This window comes from Bos javanicus, chromosome 7, assembly GCF_032452875.1.
Source record: "Bos javanicus breed banteng chromosome 7, ARS-OSU_banteng_1.0, whole genome shotgun sequence".
In the NCBI taxonomy this organism is placed as follows: domain Eukaryota; kingdom Metazoa; phylum Chordata; class Mammalia; order Artiodactyla; family Bovidae; genus Bos; species Bos javanicus.
In genome coordinates, this window is record NC_083874.1 from 87,149,465 (window position 1) to 87,154,832 (window position 5,368).

General features: G+C 44.7%; 1 pseudogene; it reads left to right on the forward strand.

Moving 5' to 3' along the window:
• Nucleotides 1–776: 776 nt before the first annotated feature.
• Nucleotides 777–4,169, forward strand: LOC133251651 (tubulin beta chain-like; annotated as a pseudogene).
• The last annotated feature ends 1,199 nt before the right edge of the window (nucleotides 4,170–5,368 follow it).

Here is a 5,368-nt window from a genome sequence, read left to right on the forward strand (position 1 = left end):
ATCAGCAGAAAAAGTGAAACTGCTCAGTCTTGAAAGGTAAGAAGAAGCCAAGGCTCCTCCAATGTTATACTCACAATCACCCACATTTGGCCTCCCAAAGGAAGAACCAGGAGATAAATAATATACGCTTGAGTTGACAGGTTGATATGGAAAACAGTTCATCTTGTGATGGTTTCTCTCAGTCAGAATTCAGTGGTTATTTCCCATCATAGTCTAATAACATGAAACGTAAGCAACCTTTTCACCAGTGTTGTGCCCTTAGAAATGTGATTCAAGACAGTCAAGGTGCTCTTCAACATGTTTGCTTCTTTCCTTGATTGTTTTTAAACTGGGTAACTTACATTTACAGTGACATTCAGAATGACTTTTTTTTCCCCTTTCATCATACAAAAAAGAAAGGGGGGAATGCTTCCAAATCCTCTTGGAACAAACCTAGTTGGTCAATTAAGTGGTAAATAAATATTGTTGCCAAACTACCTTTACAGTATGACATAGAGAATACCTTTGTGTTTTTTTAAAAAATTTTTAAAAGCCCTACATTAACTCTCTGGGAGTTATGACATGGGCAAAATTATCAATAAAATCTTAGTGTTTATCAAAAGCCTCCCAGCTCTCTTAGAACCTTCCTGCTGCCACATTTGGATCTCGCTGCTCCAACCCCCCGGGCCTGTCCCATCCTTCCAGCCTGTGACCGGATAGCAGAGAAAAATTAATTACATATTTCCTTGCCCCGTACACAGTTTGAGGCAACAAAAAGATCAGAAAACATTTTAACAATGAGGGAACTCATGCACATCCAAGCCAATCAGACCAGTGCCAGGTTCTGGGAGGTAATCAGTGATGAACATGGCATCAGCCTGACCCACACCCATATCATGGAGCCAGACCGCATTTCCATGTACCAAATACAATGAAGACACAGAAGGCAAATATGTCCCTCACGCTATCTTTTTGGATCTAGAACCCAGGAGCATGGGCTCTGTTCTCTCAAGTCCTTTTGGTCAGATCATCAGACCAGGTGATTTGTTTTTGGTCAGTCTGGGGCAGGCAACAACTGAGGCAAGGGCTGCCAGGGACCAGCCCCAGCTGATCCAGGGTATTCGAAGCGGGGATGGCGTCAGCGACCTATTTATTTAAATATTTTATCAAAGATATAAAGAGTAATAGGATGAGGATAGCTCAGTAGGAAAATTCAGTGGAGAAAAGAGGCTGAGTAGCTTGGTTTACACGGGAGACCAATAAAACTTCAAGACAAGAAGTTTGCACCACTTACGTAGGCTGCAGGCGTCCTTCCGTTCTCCTGAAGGAGAGGAGACACTGAGGCCTCCCCGGTCGGATCTTAGAAGCCCAGGCATAATTAGCAAGCATGGCGGGTTCCGCACTCCAGATGGAGACTCAGCCAGAATTTGGGAGAGAGAACGACATGGGGAGACCAAGTTTTGGTGAACAAGGCCCGCACTTTATTTTCCAAAGTAGTTTTTATACCTTAAGTTGTGCATAGAGGATAATGGGGCAAGGAGTGGAGTCATGCAAGGACAGCAGTTCCTGGTCCTAATCAAAGCCAGGCTTTCAAACTTATCATATGCAAAAGTTCAGGTGAATTACATCATCTTCTGGCCAGGAGGCCTGTTAACATTATAAGAAACTTATCTTTCTCTAAAGGTGATTATTCCAAAGTCAGGCACCAGCCTCCAAAAAAGCATTGGACAAAGCTGCATTCCTATAGGGCAAAGGTGAGGTGGGCTCAATCAAGAAAAGAATTAACTCAAGGGTCCAAGGTTACAAACATTGAGGCTACTACTTACATTTCTATACACCCATTATATCAATCAATACACTGCCAAGGACACAGTAGGTAAGGGGTATGGAGACTTAGCAACAAACATTGGCCCAATAAATGAAAAACCCTTCACCAATACAATTTCTAATCAATCTTTTAACTACTCAAAGGAATCTGTGTTTAGACAGTTTAGAACATCTCCTGCCTCTCACAGTTGGGAGGCTCTGAACAATCACATGTGGCCGGAAAAACCTATTCAGGCAGGCTAGAGAATTTCCAAAGGAGTTTGTAGGTTAAACACTGTCACACCCAGGAATTATTAACTGGAGCTGTAAGCTAACTCTTTTTCAGAGAGAGGTAGTGGGGGACAGCCCCCCGTTAAGTCAGAGGTGTAGGTGAAAGCACAAAGCAGAAAGTAGGCAGACTCTGGTTTTGGGGGTAGATGCTCGAGAATTTCCAGCGGGACTCCTGAGGCTCGATCCCGCCTTTGCGTATGCCGAGCCTCCTTCCTCATGACCTTTGTCATGGGCGGAGTTCCTCATGCTGGCTCCTGGCAGTGATAGAATTCCAGTTGAGCTATTCCAGATCCTGAAAGATGATGCTGTGGGAAGTGCTGCACTCAATATGCAATATGCACTCAATATGCAATATGCCGGCTCCCGGCAAAGGGCCATGATACAGAGGGGGCCAACATCATGAACACCCTCAGTGAGGTGCCCTCAAGCCAGTGTCTGGCACTGTGGTTGAGTCCTACAACACCACCCATCAGCTACTGGAAAACACTGATGAGATAGATCTACTGCGTTGACAATGAGGCCCTTTACAATATCTGCTTCCACACCCTCAAGCTGACCTTGCCAACCCACAGGGATCTGAACCACCTCCTTCCAGCCTCCATGAGTGATGTCACTACCTGCCTCTGCTCCCTTGGCCAGCTCGGTGCCAACCTCCACAACCTGGCAGTCAACATGGTGCCCTTCCCATGTCTCCACTTCTTCATGCCTGGATTTGCCCCTCTGACCAGTCATGGAAGCCAGCAGTATCAGGCGCTCAGTGGGCCCAAGCTCATCCAGCTGGTCTTCAATGCCAAGAACATGACGGCTGCCTGTCACCCCCACCATGGCCAGTACTGAGCGGGTAAAAGGCAGGAAGGCCAGGGGTCCCCAAATGGAGGACACAGGCTGCAAGTATCAGACATTTTTTATCTCTCTCTTAAGCGGCAGGAGGAAACAAACTAGTGTTATATTTTTTCCCCTTCTCTATACAAAGAGGTTTCTCTTAAAACTTTGTGTTGCCATAATGACACCCGGTTCCACTTAACACTTCTCAAACCTTGAGCTGACCAATGCATTTTCCTTATGGAAATGTTTGTCTTAAGCTATGTTAATGTACCCTAGACTCTGTCTTCAAGTGGGTTCGCCTAAAGGCTCAGAACCAACTTGACAAACCAGTATGTTATGCTCATACATTATTCTCCTAATCTAAGTTAATGAAACTATATATTTGTATGGAAATCTGCCTTTCTTCAAGACTCATGTCAATTGTTTTATGGCCCGGGATGACTCACCTGGTGCCATTCTGAGTTTTGAGACATTTCCTTTGTTTAATTAGCAGACTGCTAGTAGCTATATAGTATCTGGCTAAAGACTAGCAGGGGGGTACTCTATCTGCCACCTTCTGATGTCTATGTCAGATGCTTTCTCTATCTCTTTTATACTTTAATAAAACTTTATTACACAAAAGCTCTGAGCTACCAAGCCTAGTCTCTGGCCCTGGGTTGAATTCTTCTCCTCTGGAGGCCAAGAATCCCAGCATCTTTCATGGTTCAGCAACAACCTTTCAGTACCTCATGGTGTATGCTATCTTCTGTGGGCTAATATCCATGAAGGAGGTGGATGAGCAGATGTTCAACGTACAGAACAAAGTCAGAAGCTACTTCTTGGAATGGATCCCCAACAATGTCAAGATGGCCATCTGCAACATCCCATCCCATGGCCTCAAGATGGTAGTCACCTTCACTGGCAACAGCACGACCATCCAGAAGCTTTTGAGCACATCTCAGAGAAGTTCAATGCCATGTTCCACAGACAGGCCTTCCTCCACTGGTACACAGGTGAGGGAATGGATAAGATGGAGTTCACTGAGGCTGAGAGCAACATGAACGACCTCATCTCTAAACACCAGCAGTACCAGGATGCCACCACAGAAGAGGGGGAGGATTAGAGTGAGGAGGCCAAAAAGAAGGCCTAAGGCCAAGTCCCCATCATCTCAGGCTTCTCAGTCCCCTCAGCTTTCTTCCTCAATTGGCCCTTTCCTCACCCTCAGCATTTGTGTTTTCTGACTCTATCTTGTTTTTTTGTTTTGGGTGAGCCAGGGTGGGGGTGGCCCAGCACAGTACCTGGTACATAATAAGGTGCTCAATAAATACTTATTGTTTGTTGAATGTTTCTCTCTTTCCACTCTGGGGAACCTAGATTTATGCTATTCTGGGTAACCCTGTATTTCCTTCAGGGGCCCACTCCTCCCATATGTCCAGTTAACATTCCCTCTCTGAGATTACTCTCAAGAAGCTAGGTCTCATCAAATCCCATTTAGAACAGGGTGCTAAAAACCTGGACAGATGACCACCATCTTAGGCCATGTGGCAGACCAGGAGAAAGGAAACCAAGGAGCATGTGCAAGTCCCGCCAAGGAAGGGGTTCAGTTCAGTTCAGCTCAGTCACTCAGTTGTGTCCGACTCTTTGCAACCCCATGAACTGCAGCACGCCAGGCCTCCCTGTCCATTACCAACTCCTGGAGTACAAATGAACATCAGCAGATGGTCAACACCAAAATCAGATTGATTATATTCTTTGCAGCCAAAGATGGAGAAGCTCTATACAGTCAACAAAAACAACACCGGGAGCTGACTGTGGCTCAGGCCATGAACTCCTTATTGCCAAATTCAGACTTAAATTGAAGAAAGTAGGGAAAACCACTAGACCATTCAGGTATGACCTAAATCAAATCCCTTGTGATTATACAGTGGAAGTGAGAAATAGGTTTAAGGGACTAGATCTGATAGATAGAGTGCCTGATGAACTACGGACGGAGGTTCATGACATTGTACAGGAGACAGGGATAAAGACCATCCCCATGGAAAAGAAATGCAAAAAAGCAAAATGGCTGTCTGAGGACGCATTACAAATAGCTTTGAAAAGAAGAGAAGCAAAAAGCAAAGGAGAAAAGGAAAGATATAAGCATCTGAATGCAGAGTTCCAAAGAATAGCAAGAAGAGATAAAAAAGCCTTCCTCAGTGATCAATGCAAAGAAATAGAGGAAAACAACAAAATGGGAAAGACTAGAGATCTCTTCAAGAAAATTAGAGATACCAAGGGAACATTTCATGCAAAGATGGGCTCGATAAAGGACAGAAATGGTATGGACCTAACAGAAGCAGAAGATATTAAGAAGAGGTGGCAAGAATACACAGAAGAACTGTACAAAAAAGATCTTCACAACCCAGATAATCATGATGGTGTGATCACTCACCTAGAGCCAGACATCCTGGAATATGAAGTCAAGTGGGCCTTAGAAAGCATCACTATG